We start from the raw sequence: 7,500 nt of genomic DNA on the forward strand, positions 1-7,500 counted from the left end.
ACCTCTGTGTGTGTGTGTGTGTGTGTGTGTGTGTGTGTGTGTGTGTGTGTGTGTGTTAAATACGACAGTAATTGGATAGGAGCTAAATGAATGATGAGCACGCATTATTTCTCTCTCTCTCTCTCTCTCTCTCCACGCGGCTCAGACAAGCCAAGCGTCTTTTTGGGTCATTCTATATGTACATAAATAACATAAATTTACAGATAAAAATAAACAGGAAATTGACTGATAAGGAGCGGACGGATAGAGGTAAACAGAATGATAAATAAAGATAGGTAATGGGAAAATAAAGAAATAAATGATAATAAATGCATATATAACAGAATAAATCAATAAATAAACTTCCTTGCAACCTTACCTGCATTATCTCACCTCCCTTCCTCCCCTCCCTCCCTTCCTTCTTTACTCCCTCCCCCCTTCCTTCTTTACCCCCTTCCCTCTCTTCCTTCCTTCTTTTACTCCCTCCCCTTCCTTACTTCCTACTCTCCCTCCCTTCCTCCCTCTACCCCATCGTCCCTTCCCCCCTTCCTTCCTTTACTCCCTCCTCCTCCCCTTCCTCAATTCCTCCCTTTATTCCCTCCCTCCCTTCTTCCATTTCCTTACTCCCTCTCCCCCTCCCTTCCTCCCTTTACTCCCTCCCCCTCCCCCTCTTTACATCCCCCCTCCCCTTGTAACAATAGACTGGAGGGGGCCCAATGGAAAATGCATTGCTCCATTATTCACACACACACACACACACACACACACACACACACACACACACACTTCTACCTGTATACACACTCAGCTGGTCCCTCACTACCAAACTCCACAACTACTTTCGTCATAAACGTGTGTGTGTGTGTGTGTGTGTGTGTGTGTGTGTGTGTGTGTGTGTGTGTGTGTGTGTGAGAGAGAGAGAGAGAATCCTTTATTTACAATGTCAAAAAACACGGTGATTGTCTACCTAATTTAGAAAAAAAACACAAAATACACACATTTATCAGTGTCAAAGAACAGTTCCCCTTTACCAAGCCAGACAGGCAATTATCAAACAAATACGAGATGAACAGTGAACATAGATGACATGCGAAAGTGTTCAACTGATGGGGAACTTACCTATATACCTATTTTTTTTTCATCTGAACGAAATGGGTCACGTCTACAAATTGACCTTAAATTTCACCCCAAAATTAATAAACCCGATTTAAAAAAAAAAAAAAAAAAAAAAAAAAAAAAAAATCTAAGGGAAATACACGCCATATTTCTGAATTATGTGAGAATATGAAAAATAAATCTACGGGGAATACACGCCATATTACAAAAATCATGCTAAAATAGGAAATAAATCTACGGGGAATACACGCCATATTACTGAATCGTGTGACAACCACAAATAAATCTATGGGAATACACGCCCTGTTACTGAAGGTCTGAGTAATATTATCCTATCCTAGCTTAGTTAATGGCAGGCACGTCAATTAACCCGTCCCAGGCGTAATGCTGTTGGCCCTGAAGGTAATTACTAGTATTGGCACCCGTGTAATTATCAGAGATTATTTCATCAATTATGAACACTGAAAACAATGGCTGTGGTGTTTTGGAGATTATGGTTGATTAGCTATATCTATCTATACATATTTATCTATCTATCTATCTATCTATCAATCTATCATTCTTCCATCTCCTTTCTTTCCTCTTCACACAATATATACCACCTTTCTCACTGTCTCCATTCTTATATTCCTTCACACACAAAAAAAACTTCTCTCATCTTTTTCTTCACCACCTTTTCCCTCTTCTCTTCCTTCCTTCACTTAAAATCTTCACTCTTCCTTCTTTGTTTTTCGCTATCCCCTCTTCACTTTCCTCTTCCTTTTTCCTTCCCTCTTCTTCAGTCTTTTCTTCTTCTGTTTCCTCCCCTCTCTTCATTCTCCCCTTCTTTCTTCCTTTCCCTTCTTCATTCTCATCTTTTTGGGGTTCCTTCCTTCTCTTCATTCTTCAGTTCTTTCATTCATTCTCCCCCTACTTCATACTCCTCACAATCTCCCCCATCTTTCTCCCCATCGCACCCTCACAATCCTTCCCTCTCCCCATCTCATCCTCACAATCTCCCCAACCTTTCTCCCCCTACCTCACAATCCTCCCCTCTCCCCATTTCATCCTCACAATCCATCCTTTTCCCTATCTCATCCTCACAATCTCCCCAACCTTTCTCCCCCACCCTCCCTCACCCTGGAAGCCTCTCCCATAACTCTCAGGCGGGGGACTCGTGCGTGTAAGGTCTTCGCCATCGCTATTGCCGAAGCACCTCAACGCCCCCCGACCCTGATAGTCAATTACTCCTTGTTTCTGGCCACCGCACAAGGCAGTCGGTGACGTGGCTGGGAGATAAACCGAGATTTTCGAAAATATTTTTGGATTTTGGGTTGGGGGAAATTTGGATATATTAGGATTTGCGTTTTGAAGAGTTGGATATGTTGGGATTGGACGGAATTTCGAAACCACACACACACACACACACACACACACACACACACACACACACACACACACACACACACACACTACAACACAAGAGATGGGAGAGAAGAGCATCGAGGTGTGAAATACTGAGGTAGCAGCTGCTCTATATGCTAAGGTGTGGCTCGCGTCCCTACGTCTGTGTCAAGTCCCGTGTCTGTGTCAAGTCCCGTGTCTGTGTCAAGTCCCATGTCTGTGTCAAGTCCTGTGTCTGTGTCAAGTCCTACGTCTGTGTCAAGTCCCGCGTCTGTGTCAAGTCCTGTGTCTGTGTCAAGTCCTGCGTCTGTGTCAAGTCCTGCGTCTGTGTCAAGTCCTATGTCTGTGTCAAGTCCCGTGTCTGTGTCAAGTCCTGTGTCTGTGTCAAGTCCTACGTCTGTGTCAAGTCCTATGCCTGTGTCAAGTCCCGTGCCTGTGTCAAGTCCTGTGCCTGTGTCAAGTCCTATGTCTGTGTCAAGTAGCTTCCACCCTGATTGTCATAACGAAAACACACTATACTCCTTTTACCCTAACTTGGCCTAGATTGTCGTATTTTTGTAGCTTATTTCAGGTAAGTCAGCGGCACAAGACGATACTACGACTCTATAATTTTTCACAACACTTCTTCGTGACCAGGATCATATTCTGGTGTTAATCTATTTTTACAACTAGGCAACACCATTTTTATAGCACTTCTTCGTGACTAGCACCACATTCTAGTGTTGATCTATCTTTACACCTCGGCATTAATGACAGAGAGATGACAATTTTAGGCCAAGTTAGTTACGGGCATGCAGTGTAAAAGGAACAAGAGTCTTTCCAATTCCCGCGGGTAGCATCTGGTGAAAAGCGTATGAAGTTAGAGATAGATTGGTAGATAGACAGATAGATTAATGGACAGATAGATATATTTCATTTCTGTTCATAACTCCTCCCAACATTATATATTTTTCTCATTTCTACTCAATATTCCTACTCATTTATTTTTTCGAGTCAAAATGATCCACAGGTGACCTAGTAATGGCACATTCATTCCTGTGCAGGGCAAATAAATCCCGTTACCAGACATGCAGTTACGATGCTTCACAGTCTAATAAATCCAGTAATAGGAGTCAGAAATGCAATGACCACCCCTTTTGTACATAACTGAATATATATATATGTATGTATGTATGTCCTATTATCTATTTACTGATTTTAAAGGGGTTCTTCGGACAAATGTCTTTTTCTATATTTAGCTATTTACCTGTCTGTTTCCCACCACCTGGTATATTACGTCAGAGCAAATAAATAATTCATCATTAACAAACCATCTATCTATTTATCTATATGTTTATCTATTCCTAGACGCCTTAATCCCGTAAGCGGTGCCCACAAATAAATCGCCTCCATGTCGCCCTGTGATCTCTCATTTCGCTGCCCTCCCTCCAACTCACACCTCCTCTCTAAATAAAAAAAAAATGAAATAAACTCTTACACGTAAAACACACACACACACACACACACACACACACACACACACACACACACACACACACGGAAAGCAGAGATCGAAAAGAAGAACGGCAGGCTTCGTACCCCCTCCCATGTCTGCAGGCACTCTCAAGCAGACTATCCTGTTTATCTCAAGCTTCCTGTTGTTTGTTTTCCCACGAGCACGCCAACAAAACAAACAAAACAAACAAACAAATATTCCTTCCCCGCCGTTTCCTCGTCGATCGCAGAGAGAGAGAGAGAGAGAGAGAGAGAGAGAGAGACGACACCCGGAAATCTGGCAAGCGTTCTTCTTTTTTTTTTTTTCCACGTCAGGTTTTCAATTTTGGTTAAGAGTTGGTGTGTGTGTGTGTGTGTGTGTGTGTGTGTGTGTGTGTGTGTGTGTGTGTGTGTGTGTGAGAGAGAGAGAGAGAGAGAGAGAGAGAGAGAGAGAAAGAGAGAGAATATTTTGCAATCAATCAGCATTTACATTTCACTCACCATCAATCTTCTAACTTCCATCAGTAATCAAACATTAAACCCCCTCACCACAAAAATATTAGCCTAAACGTATAAAGGAATAATTATAAGTGTAACACAGGAGATAAATCTATAAGGAGAAGCTATGTTGAGTCTCCTAAGGCCACGAGGAAGCGGCCTGATCCTAGCGCTGTTAAGATTGGATCGAGACTGCTTGGGTGGGATGGGATATTTCTGAGGGATATTAGCTGTCTGGAGTAACATTTCTTTTTCCTTCACCTTTCCTTCCTTCTTTCCTTCCTTCCTTGCCTTCAGCTTCCTTCTTACCCTACTGTAACCCTCCCTTCCTTATACTTACCCTCACTCCCGTCCAACTGCCTTATTTTCATCCCTACCTACCTTATACTCCCTCACTTACCTATTTCTCTTTCCCCTTCATCTCTTACCTAATTCTCTCCCTATCTTCACCCACTCCAATTCTTTCTCTTCCCCATTTATCGCCCCCCTTCCCCTCCCTCTTCACCCACACCCATTTCCAATTACAACCCCATTTGGGTAATTTTAGTCTATTGGGGTAATATTTCCTTCAGTCCCCCCTCCCCCAGACTCGCTAACCTTACCTTTCCTTACATTACTTACCCTACCCATTTACCTTACCTTACCCTACCCTACCCTTCCCTGCCCACTCCTACCCTACCCTACCCAGTAAACATCCAGTCTCATCTAGAACTGCCTACACACATCTAGACTCTTGTGTATCATTCTAGTTTCATTCTCTCTCTCTGTCTCACACACACACACACACACACACACACACACACACACACACACACACACCATTAAAATCAGATGACCCTGCATTAACAGTTTCATTTTTTCAACCTAAAATTTTACAAACTTTATCCATGTCAAAAAAAAAACAAAAAAAAACAAAAAAACAAAAAATCTCTTTTTTTTTTAGGTAAAGTATTATTGATGAAGATTTCGATTCAGACTTTTTTCTTTTTTTTTCGAAGCACATGTAGGTGTTTGGATCAAATTTTCCATATCATTAAAAATAATCGAAACTGTACACAGGTCTTTTCCGAAAATTCTGGCCTGATAATTATTACGAAAGAGAGGCTTTTTAGTTTGGCACTCACCATCATTACCATCAGCATCTTCTTCATCATCATCACCATCACCATAATCACCACGACAATCATCATCATCATCATCTTTTATCATCACCATCATCATTATCATCATCCTCTTCATTATCATCACCATCACCATCGCTGCCGCCAACACCACCACCACCATTGCCACAATCATCATCATCATCACCACCACAACCACCACGACCATCATCATCTTTTCTTATCAACACTACCATCACCATCATCATCATCCTTACCACCACCACCACCACCATCACCACCACAACCATCATCATCATCACCACCATCACCACCATCTTCATCACATTTCCCATATCACCTAAAAAAAAAAAATCTCAACTTTGATTATACTCCAGCGAAGCCATCAAACTATGTGTATTGAAGGAGGTTATTTTTACCCCTGTGTCGCTGGAGACGGACGCCTTCACGTGGTGGCATTAATATACCCGGCCGGTGGAGCTGCCCGGTTACACAGACGTCCCTCAACTCCCTATCCCCCCAAGAAAGGAGGCTGGTGGACTGCAGGGTAAGGGCAGCCTCAGCCTGCAGTCCACTGGGTTCACGTTTTACATAAGCTTGGGGTTACTACTACTACTACTGCTACTACTATACACACACACACACACACACATTCCACTTCTGTCTATTTATCTATCTATCTATCTATTTATCTATCTATCAATCTATATATCTATGTCTATCCATCCATCCATCTATCTAACCATCCATTCACCCATCCATCCATCTATCTACCCATCTATATCTATCTATCTAGCTATCCATCTATCTACTTATCATCTATCTGTCTATCCATCTATTTTTATCTATCTATCTATCTATCCATCCATCTATCTCTATCTATCTAGCTATCCATCTATCTACTTATCATCTATCTATCTATTTATCCATCCATCCATCCATCCATCTATCTATCTAGCTATCCATCTATCTACTTATCTATCTATCTATCCATCCATCTATCTATCAATGCTGGACGTGACACAATTAACCCTTTTCAGCACCAAATCTTCCATTTCCCCAAGTTGAACACAGTCGCCTGAAGGAAGCGGAAATGAACTGCAAGAGAGAGAGAGAGAGAGAGAGAGAGAGAGAGAGAAAGTCCTCCCTTCTCTCTCTCAAACCTTCCTCTCCTCTCCATTCTCTCCCCCCTCCCCTCTCTTCCTCCCCACTTTCCCTACCTTCCTCTCCGTCTATTATCTCTCTCTCTCTCTCTCTCAAGGCACCCCTACCGCCATAATTACAGTAGATTGAAAGAGATTATTCGTAGTTATTCCTTTTGACTTCCCCAGGGTAATGATGACTCTCTCTCTCTCTCTCTCTCTCTCTCTCTCTCTCTCTCTCTCTCTCTCCTGTTAAACTGTCAACCTATCTATCTATCTATCTATCAATGTATCTATTTTTCTATCTATCATCCCAGTGTTTTCCCGTTTTCTCAACATCCACGACCATCAACACACCCACACACACACATATACACACACACACACACTCTCTCTCTCTCTCTCTCTCAACATCAGCACAGTGTACGTATGTGTCTATCGATCAGTGCATCTATCTGTCTATCTACCAGTGTACCTATCTACCTCTCCCCTAAGGCATACCCTCGTCCCATATCCTGTGCGGAATGACCAGTGTATGTACGATGTCGCCTATCAATCTATCTGCCAATTTATAAATATCACTCAAACTATCTATCTGTTTATCTATCAATCTATCTATCTATATATATATCTAGTTAACTTTTTGCATCTCTACCATATCATTACCTACCTACCTACGTGCCTATCTATCTATCTATCTATCTAACATATTTTTTTTTATGCATTTTATCAACACCCAACACCATACACGTAACCTTACCTTCTCTCTTAATATCTATCCACCTACA

General features: G+C 41.9%; 1 protein-coding gene across 1 annotated transcript in view; it reads left to right on the plus strand.

The window, feature by feature from the left end:
* Positions 1 to 7,500, plus strand: part of LOC145396534 (corticotropin-releasing factor-binding protein) — a 140,658-nt gene that overhangs the window by 128,243 nt on the left and 4,915 nt on the right. The gene's annotated exons all lie outside the window — the stretch shown is intronic.

The sequence above is a fragment of the Coenobita brevimanus genome, chromosome 38 (assembly GCF_032717465.1).
Source record: "Coenobita brevimanus isolate Jiangsu-jjx chromosome 38, ASM3271746v2, whole genome shotgun sequence".
Classification (NCBI taxonomy): Eukaryota; Metazoa; Arthropoda; class Malacostraca; order Decapoda; family Coenobitidae; genus Coenobita; species Coenobita brevimanus.